This window comes from Oryctolagus cuniculus, chromosome 6 (assembly GCF_051225735.1).
Source record: "Oryctolagus cuniculus isolate XC-2025 breed Fujian yellow rabbit chromosome 6, ASM5122573v1, whole genome shotgun sequence".
Classification (NCBI taxonomy): domain Eukaryota; kingdom Metazoa; phylum Chordata; class Mammalia; order Lagomorpha; family Leporidae; genus Oryctolagus; species Oryctolagus cuniculus.
The window spans coordinates 99,329,371-99,347,175 of record NC_142872.1 but is presented as its reverse complement, the minus strand read 5'-3'; the positions used below and the strand labels follow the sequence as shown (position 1 = coordinate 99,347,175).

At 47.4% G+C, this 17,805-nt stretch overlaps 1 non-coding gene across 1 annotated transcript; it reads right to left on the bottom strand.

Annotated features, from left to right (window-relative positions):
• Positions 1-667: 667 nt before the first annotated feature.
• Positions 668-831, bottom strand: LOC138850263 (U1 spliceosomal RNA). Its single transcript, XR_011390015.1, has one exon. It is a non-coding gene; the product is annotated as a U1 spliceosomal RNA (small nuclear RNA).
• Positions 832-17,805: the final 16,974 nt, after the last annotated feature.

Sequence of the window (17,805 nt, the reverse complement as noted above, 5' to 3'; positions counted from 1 at the left end):
AGCCGCGGCGCCGGCCGGCACTGGTCTTAAAGGGAGGTTGTGAGCTGTTGGAACATGTGGGGACTCTATTATTGCTTGTGTGGACTGGATAGGCCAAGGAGATTCTACTAATATACTGGCATAAAAACAACACACAGTGGCAAGATGTGGCAAGATTGTGACTTAGGGGGAGCTCCTAAGTAGGGAGAAAAGGAAATGCACACAGTGCAATCTGAACCTGTGAATTTCTGGAAAAGTTGTAGTAGTGTAAGGAATCTTTTGCATAAGTTGGGAGATTAGAGAGAAATCTACTCTTGCATTCTTTAGTGGAAGTTGCAGATGACCTTGGGTGACTTTCCAACTAAGCATGGAGTTTCTGCTTATAGACAGGTTATTCAAGTCAACGCCACAACCACTGAGCCTGCTATTTGAAGGCACAGCAGTGGACATATAAAAGTGAGGAGGCTATGGCTCCTGCCTTCAAGGTTTCATGATAATTTGTCAATGGCTTCATGAAGGTTGGCATAAATGCTGCCAACTAATGTATGTCACAGCACTGACGTTAAGGCTTCAATTCTGGTATGAAAATTTGATTAAGTCACTAAGTGAAATGCAGTTATGAGAAAATCTATTAGGAAAACTACCAGGTGATCAACTTAGGTCAGTGTATATATATATTTTTTTTTTTCAGGGGAGAGCGCGAACGCAGTCCCCCACTACCACAAATTATGCAGTCGAGTTTCCCACATTTGGGGAAATCGCAGGGGTCAGCACATCCGGAGTGCAATGGATAAGCCTCGCCCTGGGAAAACCACCTTCGTGATCATGGTATCTCCCCTGCCAGGTAAGTATGGTCAGTGTATATTGACCTTGCATGTACTAGGCACTAAGTTAGCCACTGGAAACCTAAGGAAAAACGGGCACAGTCCCTGTCCCTGTGGGCCTGACACACAGGAAGCAGTGACTGACAATCTCAGCAATCAGAGCGGCATCAGGCTTTGCACCGCTTTCCTGGTTGGAATTCCCAGGAACACCTGGACACCATAGCATCCTGATCAGTAAAGTCATAGAAGTTATCAGCACAGCTCTGCAGTGCTTGGGTAGACAAGGAAGCAAGGGGAAGAGGAAGAAGGAAGGGTGCTGCAAGAAGTGTTCGGGAAAGAAGATGATCCCTGACTCTGGTCGTGTCTCTTCCAGGGAGCACCGTGCCCTGAGCCTCTGCGGTGACAGAGTGGTGAAAGCCACAGTTTCCTAAGTGGTCTGAGAAGGTCAGCCACTCAGGGAGTTGAACTCCTCTGTCTCATGCTGTTTCTTTGCGATTTCATCCCAGCTTGTCTATTTCACTGAGAAAGCCAATAGGAAGCGCCTTCCAATCCCTCTTGAGAGCCAGCCAAGGGGCCAAGGAGGTAACCTTGGGGACCTGACTGGATCCCCACCCGGATGGCTGATTGCTGAGTATACCTTCAGAGTATTTGGGGGAGTGGAGTGGAGTGGAGTGTCAGGACCTTCCAGCAGCATGGTGAGAGCATCTTAATTAGCCCAGAATAGCTCAGCCAGTTTGGCTGCTTTAGCAAATTACCAGACTGGATTTTGTACAACCACAGTTCTGCAGGCTGAGAAGTCCAAGGGTAAGGAGGGCCTCTTCCTTGGTTTTCAGCTGGCCACTCTTAGTGTGTTCTCACATGGTAGAGAGAGGAGAGGAGAGGAGAGGAGAGGAGAGGAGAGGAGAGGAGAGGAGAGGAGAGGGGAAGGGAAGGGAGGGAAGGGGAGGAGAGGGGAGGGGAGGGAAGGGGAGGAGAGTCGAGTCTGATGCCTCCTTCTCTTCATATAAGTGCACTAATCCCACCATGATGAGGGCTCTCCCCTAATCATCTGCTTATCTCCCTGAGGCTCTACCTCCTAATTCTAGCACGTTAAGGAGAAGGTACTATGATCTGAATGTGTCCCCTAAAAGTTCCTGTGTGGGAAACTTAATTTCCAAGTGCAGCTGTTAATGGTGTTTGGGAAGTTGGGCCTTGGGGAGGTAATTGAGATTGGATGAGGTCATGAGGGTGGGGCCCCCATGGCAGCACTGGAGGCTTTCTAGGAGGAGGAGAGACCCATGCTAGCAGCTTGCTCTGTCTTTCCGTGTGACCCTCAGCCAGGTCACCGTGCAGCAGGAGGGCCCTCACCAGAGGCCGAACACGCACCAGAGCCCTGTCTCCGGGGCTTCCTGGCCTCCAGCACCATGAGCCAGATAGACTTCTCTTCTTTATAAATTACCTGATCTCAGATATTTTGTGGTAGCAACAGAAAGAACTTAAGATAGTGGGCTCCCACATAACAAATTTTGGGGGTTTGCAAGCATGCAGGCCACAGCACAGCAGAATGAAGTCTGAGGTTCACATCAGAGCACAGGCTCACTACATGGGCTCTGACGCCAGGTTGCCTGGGATCAGACCCCTCCCCTGGAAGTCGCCTGCTATTGAGCCGTGGTCATGTTTCTTCGCCTCCCCAAGTTGTCATCTGGAAAACGGTGATGTTAAAAAAAAAAAACACCCAAAATAATAACACCCTCTCAAGGGTGTTGGAGACTTAATGAAAATAATGTAGGTCAAGCTCTTAGCCCAGCGTCTGCCACATGGTACTTAATTACCTTATTATAACCCTTCAGGACAGTTCCCGCCCGCCCTGGGATTAAGCAAAAACCCTTGGAGTGTGGGGCGGTGTGGAAAATGGAAAAACCACGCGGTGAGCAGTGTAACCCGAGGAGGGCTCATGGGCCCCTTTCCCTGCGGCTACACGGGGCTTGAATGGGATACAATTACCAACTCTTGCTTTCCTCGCCTGTCTTCGCAGAAAGGGTATAATTTAATGAGATGAAAGGAGGCTTGCCGGCTCCTGATAACAAAGACTATCACGGGCCACCCTTGGGTGTCTGCAGCTTCTCTGAGGGAGTCTGCAGGAAAGGGATGGACACGGGGCACCCAGCAGCACCCACCTCTGGACAGGGGGATGGAGTGGGGGAGAGGCATTCCACTGAACTCGGGTGTTCTTTCCATAATTGCTGCTGTGAAATGGGGGCAGGGGCCGGCGCCGCGGCTCACTAGGCTAATCCTCCGCCTAGCGGCGCCGGCACACCGGGTTCTAGTCCCGGTCCTGGTGCCAGATTCTGTCCCGGTTGCCTCTCTTCCAGGCCAGCTCTCTGCTGTGGCCAGGGAGTGCAGTGGAGGATGGCCCAAGTGCTTGGGCCCTGCACCCCATGGGAGACCAGGAGAAGCACCTGGCTCCTGCCATCGGATCAGCGCAGTGCGCCGGCCGCAGCACACCAGCCGCGACGGCCATTGGAGGGTGAACCAACGGCAAAAGGAAGACCTTTCTCTCTGTCTCTCTCTCACTGTCCACTCTGCCTGTAAAAAAAAAAAAAAAAAAAAAAAAGAAAGAAAGAAAGAAAGAAAGAAAGAAAGAAAGAAAGAAAGAAAGAAAGAAAGAAAGAAGTGGGGGCAGGATGTGTGCATCAGAGAGATCGCTCCTGGTATTCCTGAGCTGGCCTGATGACAGCTTAGTTTGACTTCAGAAAGACACAGAGATGTCCCTGACTCCATTTTTGAAAGACAATAACTCATATGAAAGCTATTTGTTAAACACATAGGGGAGTTCAGTTTAGATGTTCATACATTTACTTCCTTACATGCATTGTTTACACTGGCTCTTCCTTTCTCCCTAGCTTTCCAGATAAAGGACACCAGTATCTAACTCTCGCATCCGTGATTTCAGTAACGGAAAATCTAGGGTTCCCTCCCACACTCCACATCCCCCTTCTGCCCACCCCACACTGGCTTTCTCCTCCTCCTTTCCAATGGTCTTTTCTTCACTCACAGCCCTGTTGTCCGAGGGTTTCCACAGATGCAGGACAGGCAGGTATGAATGTAACGCACTTGCACTTGATATCGTCCATCGGTGAGTTGACTTACTACTCTCTGCCTCCATCTGGGAGACAGCAGCTTTCGCCAACTCTCCCTATGGCTCAGTTATGGAGGAAGCAAAATGGGAGTCTGAGAGCCGAAAAACTCCAACAGTTGTTTGCCGGGAGGGAGTGTGATGTCTCCATGGAGATCTGTGAGGTTAGGATTTGTCCAGAGCCGTTCATATTCTCCGGATGTGCAGATTAATCACTACCACTGTCGCCTGCCCAATGTACATTAGGTCCTGTACAAGTACTGACAGCATTGTCTCATTCATTGCTCACCAGCCCAATGGTTCACTATTCACTCCAAATTTTGTTGAAATTCAGAATGGGTAAGTAACTTTTTTTGAGGTCTCATAGTCAGTTCATGGAAGAACTGAGATTTGGGGACGGGTGTTTAGTGTGGTGGTTAAGCCATGAGTTAAGTTACCAGGGTCCCACTTTGGAGCATCTGGCTGTGATACCTGGCTCTTGTATCTGTCTCCAGCTTCCTGCTAATGCATGCTCTGGGAGGCAGCAGATTGTGCCTCAAGTAACTGGGTCCTGGCTACTCAGGTGAGAGACCTGGATTGAGTCCCATAGCCTGCTTCAGCCCAGCACAGTCCAGTCCTGGCCACTGTGGGCATTTGGAGAATAAGCTAGCAGATGGGAACTCCTCCACTTCTACTCCCTCTCAAATAAACTAGTAAACATTTAAAAGGCAACAACGAAGAAGAACTGAGATTTGAATCATGTTCTTATCCACTCAGCAGCACTCCAGACATGGGACTGTCTTTGGGATTGCAGAAAAGACAGAACTATTTTTTGTTTGTTTGTTTTCTGCAAGCCTCTTAGAGCAAGAATGGACTGGAATGCGTGTAATAGTTTCTTGCTTCTGAACCCTAAGTTATCTTTGCCCTTTGTTTACATACCTAGAGTCTAATTTTTGTAATGTAAAAGAAGACTCAGATGGGTTAAATCACAGTCCAGCATGTGGTGTAGGTGCATGGTCCCCAAAAGCAGTGGCTGGAGACAAGGATGCTTCCTGGGTAAGCACAAATCGCATGCCAAGAGCTGCATCCCTGCAGGTGAAGTGGCCTGGGCACGAAGGAATGACTTGGTTTGTGAAACACTGCAGGTAAATCCGATGTTTTTGTTGAATGAAGAATAGCAAATTCAACGCTTCCCTCGTGTGGTAGTGGAATGAGTTCCCCTTAATTAGTACTAATTTACTTCTTCTTTTTTTTAATATTTTATTTATTTATTTGAGAAGTACAGACAGTGAGAAGGAGAGACAGAGAAAGGTCTTCTTTCCATTGGTTCACTCTGCAGATGGGTGCAACAGCCAGGAGCTTCTTCCGGGTCTCCCACATGGGTGCAGGGGCCCAAGGACTAGGGCCATCTTCTACTGCTTTCCCAGGCCACAGCAGAGAGCTGGATCAGAAGGGGAGCAGCCAGGACTCGAACCGGCGTTCATGTGGGATGTCGGCGCCACAGGCGGAGGATTAACTTACTGAGCCACAGCGCTGGCCCCAATAATTTACTTCGATTGGAGAATAACTTCCTGGCAGCTCGGTGAAGGAAGGTGACCCAGGATAGGCACGGGGAGAGGAGTTGGGAATGCAGAAGTGAGCTGTCCCTTCGAGAGGGCAGACGCATAAGCAATCGGCACTAACACTGAGCTCCAAGGGCAGAAATGGAGATGTGTGTCCAGCTCTGGGTAAGCGTGGGCCTCAGAGAGGCTAATTCTGCCGTGAGTCACAGGAGATTCCCAACATTCGGAGGAGAAGAGAAGGTCATTTCCAGTTAAGGAAACAGCATGTGTGTTGGTATTGGGGGAGAGTGAGAAATTTGTGACTGGGCCATAAGCAGCATATGAAGAGGTGAGGAAGGTGGGGAGGGGAGCAAATGTAGTTTATGACGAAGATGGACAGCAGATCTCTTCTGTTATATCTTTTTTTTTTTTTTTTTTTGACAGGCAGAGTGGACAGTGAGAGAGAGACAGAGAGAAAGGTCTTCCTTTGCCGTTGGTTCACCCTCCAATGGCCGCCGCGGCCCATGCATCGTGCTGATCCGATGGCAGGAGCCAGGTACTTCTCCTGGTCTCCCATGCGGGTGCAGGGCCCAAGGACCTGGGCCATCCTCCACTGCACTCCCTGGCCACAGCAGAGAGCTGGCCTGGAAGAGGGGCAACCGGGACAGAATCCGGCGCCCCAACCGGGACTAGAACTCGGTGTGCTGGCGCCGCAAGGCTGAGGATTAGCTTAGTGAGCCGCGGCGCCGGCCTTCTATTATATCTTAAACCCAGCTTCATCATAATAAAAGAGAGAAAGAAAGTACTGCAGTGTAATTTGCATGACCACCCTTTTAAGAAAAACTTTGTCTTTCCAAGTATTTGAGAAAGTAATCTTTGGGTCATGGTCGATTGTTGGCTAACGAGTTTCCCATTAGAGCAGAACTCACAAGACCAGCTTTGTGGCACAGTGTGTCAAATCACTGACTGCCACGCCAGCATCCCGTTTTGGGTGCCCTTTCAAGTCCCAGCTGATCCACTGCTGATCCAACTCCCTGCTCATGTGTCTGGGAAAGCAGTGGAAGTGGCCCAGGTCCTTGGACCCCCTGCATCCATGTGGAAGACCTGGTAAAAGCTCCTGGCTCCTGGCTTCAGCCTGGCCTAGCCCTGGCTGTTGTGACCACTTGGGGAGTGAACCAACATGTGGAAGATCTCTCTCCTTTTCTCTCTGTAAATCTGCCTTTCAAATAAATAAATAAATAACTACTTTTTTTTTTTTTAAAGAGTAAAACACAAGTCAAGATTCTTTCCAATTACAAAGGACAATACTGTTGATAACTTATTGTGGCTTAAGAATTGCCACTGGCAAATGGGGGTAAGATCTTTTCTGATTTTGCAAGTGAAGAAATTCTAAAATACTTCAAGAAAAAAATAGAATATTTGTTAAACTCATAGAAATTATTGTTTCTTAGTTCTTATCATCCAAGTAACTTCCATAAATAAGTGTTTGCATAGGAGTCCACTGGTGAATTTTTTGTAGCTACTTGCAAGATTGCTCTATTTCATAATTGTAAGCTTCCGAATGAACATTCATGATGATTGTCAAATGGCAAATAAAAGAATAAAGCATGCCATAATTCATAAGGCGTCCAGGCCATTCCAGTCTTTACTGCCCAAATATAAAGCATGGTAGATGCTTAGAGAGTTAGAAACGGTGGTGGGAAAGAGGCTTATTTTGAGAACGCTTTGAAATGATGCTCAGGCAAGTGACAGCTCCCTGGGTGGAAGCAAACAGAGCAGGTCCTGGAGCTCTCAGGACACCTCCTCAGAGAGCTGGAGAGGTCTGGGCTCTGTGGTTTCAGGTTTGCTGCCTCTCTGTCTCCGAGAGGGTGTGCTCTGTATATCCTCGTCTCCTGATCTGCTCAGAAAGTGCCCCAGAGAAAAGCAGCTTCAGGATCCAGAGAGAGACCGTCGTGAGTCAACCTTTCTTCTTTGGTGGTGAAAACACAGTCACTCTAACGGGAAAATTACATTTAAGCGATGGGAGGAGATAGTGAAAAACAAATATTAAACTGTCCTTCAAATTCCAAGGAGAGAAAAAATGGTCAGCAAGTCCATGCTGTGACGCCCGTATGTGTTAAAGGAGTCTGCTTTGCCCAAGGAATCACAGGCTGTTCATTATTTGGGGAGAGGAATTTGTCATTAGCATATCGATGCGTGTGCTCAACCATTTCGCGGATTTTATTTTTCAATGGCCCTCTTTCATGTTCTCGAGTTTTTCTGGGAAAAGGCCTCTTCATCACGCAGGATTACACATGGCCAAATTCATTTTACATTGGATGACAAATTGCATTTGAATTTGTCGGGTTGAAAGGTCAAGGCTGTTCTCTCAAAGTGTCTCAGTCATGAGAACGTGTCGGAATCCCCTTGCGCTCTGCTCGGGCCTGCTCAGCTCCTCGTCAGAAGTCAGAAGGCTGACTTCTGCGCGAACTTGGATTCCTACTTGCTGATTCCATCGGAAGCAGGCGGCCACATCCAGGGATTGACACTGCCAACCGCATGGTGCCTAGGACTGTGCCATTCATCCCACAGGGCTGATCATAGTCAATGACCACCCAGATTTTCCCTGAACCCTATATTTAGCATTTTGTCCAGGGCACTACTATGTGAGAATTACTCCTTAAACTAAAGATATGCCCAGAATTGCCAGGAGCGGAGGGAACACACAGTTCTACCCTTCTAAGACATGAAATAACAGAACTGTGAATTGAATGAAAGATGTTTCTAATTGAAGTGGCAGGCAGGCCCACCAACATGTAGCAATGCCATATCTGGTGAAGAAGGTTGTGAGTGCTGAGTTGATACTAACTTAGTTCAAAGTGACCCCTACATGCTGGGATCTCCTATGAATATCCTGTTTATGTCTCTGTGTTGTATATAAATGTGGTGCTGCGCACATGCAAACACACACAAGGAAAGAAACATGTCAGTTCAGATTCTTCTGATTTTAAATTTTGTGCCATTTACACTGGTACTAGTTGAAATTTAATTTTGTACTGTTATAAAAGGAGTTTTCATGGATCTTTAATAGTGTAAAGGAGATTGTAAATAAAATACACAAAAATATTTTTCAAATACTTTCGAGCCCTAGATAACGGAGAAACAACTGATATGCTAATTCAAGTCATTTTTACCTCATCATTGCGGAAGATCTTTCAGATCCTTCAGTTTCTTGGCTAAGTCATTCTGTTTTGTTTTGTTTTTAAAGATTTTATTTATTTATTTGAAAGGTAGAGTTATAGAGAGGCAGAACCATCTTCTGGGTCACTACCCAAATGATCACAACAGCTGGAGCTGGGCCAATCCGAAGCAGGAGGCCAGGAGCTTTCCTGGGTCTCCCACAAGGGTACAGGGGTCCAAGGACTTGGGCCATCTTCTACTGCTTTCCCAGGGCATAACAGAGAGCTGGATCAGAAGCGGAGCAGCTGGGACTGGAGCCGGCTTTACCTGCTATACCACAGTGCCAGCCCCCTAAGTCATTCTTTTTTTTTTTTTTTTAACGTTTATTTATTTATTTGAAAGTCAGAGTTACACAGAGAGAGGAGAGGCAGAGAGAGGTCTTTCATCTGCTGGTTCACTCCTCAGTTGGCTGCAACAGCTGGAGATGCACTGATCCAAAGCCAAGAGCCAGGAGCATCTTCTGGGTCTCCCACGTGGGTGTAGGGGCCCAAGGACCTAGGCCATCTTCTACTGCTTTCCCAGGCCATAGCAGAGAGCTTGATTGGAAGTGGAGCAGCAGGGTCTTGAACTGGCGCCCATATGAGATGCTGGTGCTTCAGGCCAGGGCGTTAACCTGCTGTGCCACAGCGCTGGCCCCCCTAAGTCATTCTTTACCTCTTCCTTTTTCCAGTCTACTCCATGGAATACTCTGAATTAAATAGGTTCTTGGAAACATCTGTTGATAATTATATAAAAATTATGAAAATTAGTCATCATGTATGCTTTAGTTATTAAATGTATATTAAAGTAATAAATCTATAAAAATTCCATAATTCATAATTTCTCCATTAAGTATTTAATAATGGCTATTTTTAACTAACCACTTATTTTAGTAGTATGCTAAATGCTTTCTATCCATCATCATCTTTAATTTTTCCACAGTTCTATGAAGTAAGTAGAAATATGATGTTGATATTGCAAATGAGATTCAGAGAAATAAGTAACTTGCCCCAGCTCACAACATGTGTAGATCTGAGAGTCAAACTCAAATCCTTCTGATTGAGAAACCAAGATTCTTAACCGCTATGGTATTCTGCACCCAGGACATGGTAGCATAGTCTCCTCCATGTGTCTGACTGTATGGGGTATTTATCTCCCTTTTTGTGCCCCACAGCAGTTGAATGATAGAGAGAAAGGAGAGATAGATAGAGATATCTCCCTTTCCAAATGACTGCAACATCCGGGTCTGGCCGGGAGAAAACCAGGAGAACTCGATCTGGGTTTCCCATGGGGGTGGCAGGGGCGCAAGTGCTTGGAGCATCTTCCACTGCCTTCCCAGGTACATTAGCAGGGAGCTGGATTGGAAGCAGAGGAGCTGGGACTTAAACCAATTCTTACATATGGATACCAGCATTGTAAGTGGTGGCTTAACCTGCTGCGCCACAACACCAGCTCCTGTTCTTTATTTTTTATTTATTTTTATTTTTTAAAGATTTATTTATTTATCTGAAAGTCAGAGTTATACAGAGAGAGAAGGAGAGGCAGAGAGGGGGAGGTCTTCCATCCTCTGGTTCACTCCCCAATTGGCCACAATGGCCAGAATTGTGCCTATCTGAAGCCAGGAGCCAGGAGCTTCTTTCAGGTCTCCTAAGCAGGTGCAGGAGCCCAAGGACTTGGGCCATCTTCTACTGCTTTCCCAGGCCATAGCAGAGAGCTGGATTGGAAGTGGAGCATCCAGGACTTGAACTGGCACCCATATGGGATGCCAGCACTGCAGGCGGTCGCTCTACCTGTTACGCCACAGTGCTGGCCCCCAGCTCCTGTTATTTAGTTTTTAGTTCTGTCATACAGATGTTAGCTATTCAGAGAGATTTTCCACATATTATTGGCAGCCTATATATGCCATTCTCTGAGACTTTCCTTTAGGGACTCAAGGGTAGCTGGCAGGTGAATATGTATGCCATTAGTCTGGAATTGAAGCTGTAAAGAGATGGTTATGGGGATTGACACTGTGGCATAGTAGATTAAGCCTCGGCCTGCGGTACTGGCGTTCCATAAGGACTCCGGTTTGAGTCTCGGCTGCACCTCTTCCAATCCAGCTCTTTGCTTATGGCCTGGGAGAGCAGTGGAGGATGGCCCACGTGTTTGGGCCCCAGCACTCACATGGGAGACCCAGAAGAAGCTCATGGCTCCTAGCTTCAGCCTAGTTCAGCGCCAGCCGTTGTGGCCATTTGGGGAGTGAACCAGTGGATGGACGAATCCTCTCTGTCTCTCCTCTCTCTGTCTGTTAACTTTGCCTCTCAAAGACATAAATCTTAGAAAAAAAAAAGAGATAGTTATGAATAGGATGACCTTTATAAGCACAATCACACCAATATTTGGCAAAAACAACAAAAAAATAGTAACAATGAATCATGAAGTACTTCAAAAGAAAAGCAAATTCAACCAGAGTGTCCTCAGGTAACATTTTTGGATTTGTGTAAACTGGAAATTACACTTTCTCCACACCTTAATTGATTAATTTTACCTTTCTTGCAAAGAAGCAGGTTAATTTTATGGGGGCACAAATCTGCCAAATAAACTAGATGCTTTAAACCGTGTGAATGACTTTGGCATGTTTGTGGGTCTGCAGTGGTCTTGGATTTTACCAAATGGAGAATGATATTTGTTTTTTCAAATTAGAATCCAAGATAAAAATGCCAGTGGGCCAATAGCCTGGTGCCTATGCATCAAATCTTGTTGACTGGGAGAGTGGAAACTTCCCTCACAGAAACTTCCTCAATGGCCACTTGCAGTCCCTAGCTTCTTCCAATCATCCATTATGCATCCTAGAATGAAGAGCAACAGTACATGGCCTCTGAATCAGACAGACTTGGGTTTGGCTCCTAACTTTGCCACCTAGTAGTGATATGTTATAGGCTGAATTTGCACCTCCTCCAAATTTGTGTATTGCATTCCTAACCCTCAATACCTGTGAACATGGCCTCATTTGGAAATAGGATCATTGTAGATGTGATGAGTTATGATGAGTCATGCTGAAGCGGGGGAGGGGGGCTAATCCAATATGAGAGGTGTCATTACCAAAAGGGAGGATTTGGATACAGACAACACCAGAATATCATGTGAAGATGAAGGCAGAGAGAGATCAGGGTGAGGCTTCTACAAGCCAAGGACCACCGAACAAGGCTAGTGAGGCAAGAGGGGAGAGGTGGGGACCAGGTTCTCTTTCACAGAGCTCAGAAGGAACCAAGCCTACTGACAACTTGACCTAGAACATCAAGCCTCCACAACTATAACACCTTTGCACATTCTTACACTTGTTCAATCAAATCTGTCTAGGTACTACTACAAAAAGATTTGGGAGGCATAATTAAAGCAACAATCAGTTGACTTTAAGTTGGGAGAGTATCCTGGATGGGCCTGACTTAATCAGTTGAAAGACCTTAATGGAGACTTTAGAACTTCCCTAGGAAGAGAGAGGTGGTCAGTCCACAGGATTCCAATGTATTCACAATCTCCCCTCTTTTTTTTTTTTTTAAAGATTCATTTATTTATCTGAAAGTCAGAGTTACGCAGAGAGAGGAGAAGCAGAGAGAGAGAGGTCTTCCATCTAATGGTTCACTCCCCAGTTGGCCGCAATGGCTGGAGCTGTGCTGATCCGAAGCCAGGAGCCAGGAGCTTCTTCCAGGTCTCCCACGTGGGTTCAGGGGCCCGAGGACTTGGGCCATCTTCCACTGTTTTCCCAGGCCATAGCAGAGAGCTGGATCAGAAGTGTAGTGGCCAGGTCTTGAGCCAGCGCCCATATAGGATGCCGGCACTGCAGGCAGTGGCTTTACCCGCTATGCCACAGCATTGGTCCCACAATCTCCCCTTCTTGATAGCCTTCCCTATGGACTTGGGACTTGCCTAGCCAAATCCTATGGCCTGAATGTTTGGGTTTCCCCAACATTGAGATCACAATCCCCAGTGGTGGGGTTTGGGGGAGGTGATTAAGTTGTGAGGTGGAGCCCTCATGAATGAGATTGGTGCTGTTATAAAAGCGACTCCAGGAAGTTAGCCTGTCCCTTGTACCATGTGAGAACACAGCAGGAAGGCCTTGTCTATGAACTAGAAAGTGGGCTTTACCAGGGAGTGCATCTGCTGGCACCTTGACTGTGGATTTCCCATCCTCCAGAACTGTGAGAAATAAGATTCTGTGGTTTATAAGCTGTGCAGTCTATGGCATTTTGTTATAGGGGCCCAAACAGACCGAGATAGCAGTTCTACAACTGTTGAAGTCAATTCTTTTTTTTTTTTATTTTTTTGACAGGTAGAGTGGACAGTGAGAGAGAGAGACAGAGAGAAAGGTCTTCCTTTGCCGTTGGTTCACCCTCCAATGGCCGCCACAGCTGGCGCGCTGCGGCCGGCACACCGCGCTGATCCGATGGCAGGAGCCAGGAGCTTTTCCTGGTCTCCCATGGGGTGCAGGGCCCAAGCACCTGGGCCATCCTCCACTGCACTTCCTGGCCACAGCAGAGGGCTGGCCTGGAAGAGGGGCAACCTGGACAGAATCTGGCGCCCCGACCGGGACTAGAACCCGGTGTGCCGGCGCCGCTAGGCGGAGGATTAGCCTAGTGAGCCGCGGCGCCGGCCGAAGTCAATTCTTTGATACTGCTTTTTATTAAAGTCTTCTGCTGCTTTTCCAGCTGCATTAGCTGAGATCTGGATCAGAAGCAGAGCAGCTGGGTCTCCAACCTGCTCTCTGATATCACTACACCACAGTGTTGACTCCTGGGCCTGCTGCACCAAAACACCAGCCCCATTTGAACTCTTTAGTTCATTAATTAAGACTTCCCAATGCTTCTGGAAGCTCAGGCCCAGGTTCCATCATTGGTGCCAAGTGGAGATCTGCTGCGACTGGGCTGGGACAAGAAGTTCCTACTTTCAAAGACCAAATGCAGAGAGGGTTAAGTGGGCTTTTTTTCTTTTTTCTTTTTTTTTTTTTACAGGCAGAGTGGACAGTGAGAGAGAGAGAGACAGAGAGAAAGGTCTTCCTTTTGCCGTTGGTTCACCCTCCAATGGCTGCCGCGGCCAGCGCGCTGTGGCCGGCGCACCGCGCTGACCTGAAGCCAGGAGCCAGGGGCTTCTTCTGGTCTCCCATGCGGGTGCAGGGCCCAAGCACCTGGGCCATCCTCCACTGCACTCCCTGGCCACAGCAGAGAGTTGGCCTGGAAGAGGGGCAACCGGGACAGAATCCAGCGCCCCAACCGGGACTAGAACCTGGTGTGCCGGCGCTGCTAGGAGGAGGATTAGCCTAGTGAGCCGCGGCGCTGGCTTAAGTGGGCTCTTCAAAGACGTTCTGTTCCAAACCCTGCAAGATCAGAACGAGCCCTTTATTTGTAGCTCAGGATCCAGAGGTCTAGCAGTTGCAGGCAGGGATGGCTCCAGCTCCTTTTTAAGCTTGGCAGAAACGTGTGTGTCAGAAGCTTGGTGCTCCTCTTTAAATATTTGTTTCTCCTGCTCCCTCTGAGGCAAATGCTCTCTGGTCAGATGGTTAGTAGCTACACAGCAGATTCCTTCTTTGGTCTTTGCATCTGTTATTGTGAAATCTACTGGTCTTCAGAGGAGATATGCTCTGTTGAGTAAGAGAAATGTGGCTAAAGGAACATGCTAATGAGGCGACTTAGATGCTTTTATTGGTTATGACCTTTCTATTTAACCCCGGGGAATGCATTGTTTTAGTTTTAAAAATAAATCATAAATCTCGTATTTCCTTCACTTGGCTCCTGAAGTGCATATGGACTTGTACCATGTAGCAGGGTGTAGACAGGAAATAAAAATAGGGTGCTCGAGTCCCTCTTTTTTCCCAGGCAGTTAAGAACAACATTATGGCCTTCTCAAACATTCTGGGAGATGATGATGAGACAAGCTGTGCAGAGGAGCATGAGTTTTTGACTGACAGAACCAAACACCACGGATTCTACTTTGTCTCCTTAGTAACTAGAAAAGGCCACCAGCTTCAACGTGCACTAATGCACAGCAATCTGATCCAAGCACTTGTCAAGAAAACCTGTAGAAATGAACTCTGTTGGACCTCAGGGCACTGCTTGGTTCCCAAAATATCATTTTTTTTTTCTCCCCTAAGACACATATATTTGAAATCCACCTTGATCTTTATCTTTTCCTTGGCACCAAGGATACCATTTAGATTCAGGTAATTATTTTTAGTTAGTTCAGGCATTTCTGTCATCTTGGTTCCCTCCACTAATCCCATGGAATGGGCTACCCTGACAGCCCCATGGTGGGTGGCCCCAGGGAACAATGGTATTCCAAGATGGTTCTTCTCCCTCTGTACTTCCATCACCATCCAGAAGGGGGAGCCACTGCTGGGTCCAGCAGCAACGCTGCACTGGCCATGCATGGAGCACCTGGGCCCACACATTTTCCTTCCACAGAACCCAGCTACATCACTCATTCTCTTTGCACATGGCTTCTCAGCAGTTTTTTTTTATTTGTTTATTTGTTTGTTTTTGTTTTAGCTTTATTTGGTGTGTTTTTCTTAATCTCAGAGGGGAGTATTGACAATTAGACTATTAATGAAATTTTATCAGCTAGTTCTGCTTTTAAGTGTGTTAGCTGAAGACTCAAATGCAAGGGTCATCTGTGAATTGAACAGGAAAAAATGTTTTTTGGTTTTGGGGGAACTCAGATGTCCAGATTGGTGGGGTTAGGCAGAGGTGGTGAGTGGCCACATCCCTTCTCTGTTAAGAGCTCCTTGAGCATGGTTCAAACAACGTGCAAACTTAATGCTCTCCCCAGAGCTGTGCAAATCCTCAGGGAGACGGAGCAGGATTCTTTCTCATGATGGCATCTAGCTCCAAACTCCTGCTTCTCCTGAGCTGGTTCAGGTTGGTGATTGTTTTGCCATCTGTCAGGTGTTATTTTTCATTTTCTGTGCTATGACAACCCAAACATAGAAATTACCCTCTTCCTAGGGGTGGGAGAGTGGGTGGAAAGGTAGGAAGAATCACCATGTCTTGAAGTTGTAATTATGAAATGTATGAAGTTTGTATCCCTTAAATAAAAAGGTTTCTGGGTGGGGGGAAAAATTATCCTCTTCCTTTGGTTTACACACACACACACACACACACACACACACGTACATGTACATACACAAATATATATGCAATCACTTGGACAAGGCATATGAGTGGGTTGTAGACTGAATGTATCTGAGAAAATGAAGTGGAAATAAACTTCCCAACAGCATAACCTACACTTCTTTAAAAAAATAAATGATGTATTTATTTTTATTTATTTGAAAGCCAGGAGACAGAGTTTTCATCTGTTCATCCACTCAACAAATGCCTGCAACAGTCAGAGCTGGGCTTGTGTAGAATTCTGCTCTCATAGTGCTTATTTCTTTCTGGGGATACTCTCTGTCTCAGTTTCCCCCAGAAAATATCCCTGCCCTGAGGGCTTTAGAAGCTTGCTTTTGAGGTAGGAAGCAGCCTTATCCCAAACTGACTATACAGCCAATGAAGAATGTAACAGTGAAAAGAAAGGATGTAGGAAGAGATCAAAGAGACATCCTTGTTCCAAACACAGAAGGTGAAAAGGAAGGAGATGTGGCAAAGGGTATGTGTTATAGGCCTGAAATTAAGACCCAATATTACAACATGCCTTGACATCTAACACCAGAAGGCCCCAGGCTCCCCTCCTCACCCTGCTCCCCTGGCTAAGGACCTTTTGCCAAACAGCACTCCACATCGTGGGACCCAGAACAGTCCCTGTTCATCCCCGAGGATCAAGCTTCAGTTCCTCGATGATCTACAGAATAATCCGACAAGCCAGTCCCAGGCTTCCGTGGGAACCAGGGCCACCCCAGCCTCTTGTCACTGCAAAGCCTGCCTCCCACATCCTCCTTGGTCCACTCTGTTGCCTCAGTTAGCTTCTATATGGTGCCGCATGGCATCCTCCTTCCTTGGGCTTTGTAGGTGACTAAGAAACCGCTGTCAGTTTCCTCCACACAGTGTTGGGTGCCATGTGTCCAGTTATCCCCATAACCCTGGGGTGAGACGCCTTCTGTAACCAACAGGGTGATGGGGAGGCGATCGGCACGGGGAGTGCTGTGTCAGCAGCCGGAGCTGGCCCTGGGCAGAGGGCTTCCCTTCTGTGTTGGCATCTTTGGGTGTTCCGACTCAGACACAGAGGCTGTTGGAGCCGGTTGAGTAACTCCTGTTTGCCTTGATGCCCTTACACTTCTTCGGGGTTCATTTCAGGGGTGTTCTGCCAGTGCCGCAAGAATGGCCCCGCCAGGGCAGCTGTTGGCTGCAGGAGTGGGTGCCTCCGAGGGGGCCAGGGCACAGCTGGGCTTCAGAACTGTGAGTGACCCATGGGGGCCCTGGGGTCACAAGAGGAAGGGATCATGTGATCTCCAGGCATTCCTGGCTTCTTGTTAGTGAGGGTTTTCCACATGCAGCGTGTAAAAGGGTATGGACACCACACGCTGTCGCGTTCTAGGCATATTTGAGCAATGCAGAACAGGCTTTTTATAGCCAAAGGGGCAAATAAAAGTTTAGGCCAGGAAAACGAGCTACTGAGATTATCTTTCCTTTAGGAATGAGAGGCGTGAGAGTAAGTGACTCAGGAAAGAGGGAAGTATCCTTGGCCATGATTGGGGATCACTAGTCCTCTCTGTCCTCTCAAAGAGCTGCGTTTGTATATTAATAGTTCTTGGTGCTTTTTTCTCCTCTTGGTTTCTCTTTGATTGTTCACAGTAATCCCTTGAGGAGGAGCAGCAACCCAGCGTTTATGGAAGGCGGGGAGGCAATGCAGACACAATGGTTCTCAGAGAGCAGACATGAATGGCACAACCAGCCAGGATAGAATGATGGCTTCCGGTCCTTGCTGTCCTCGCATTGCAGGGGGACACAGGTGGTGTCAAAGCTCTCTCCACAGGCCTGCCTGCCATCTGGATGGCGCAGATCCCAGCTGCTCTTGGGAGAGCAGAGTTGGATGTCAAAGACGGTAAATGCTGGCCAGTATTCAGGCAGGATCTCATGTGCTAGTGGCACCTTGGAAAGGGTCCTGTGGCCCAGGAGATGAGCCAGATTCAAATGCTAGAAACTTTGATACAATCAAGGTGGGTAACTGCTGTTCACCAGCCTTGCAAAGACCGACAGATACA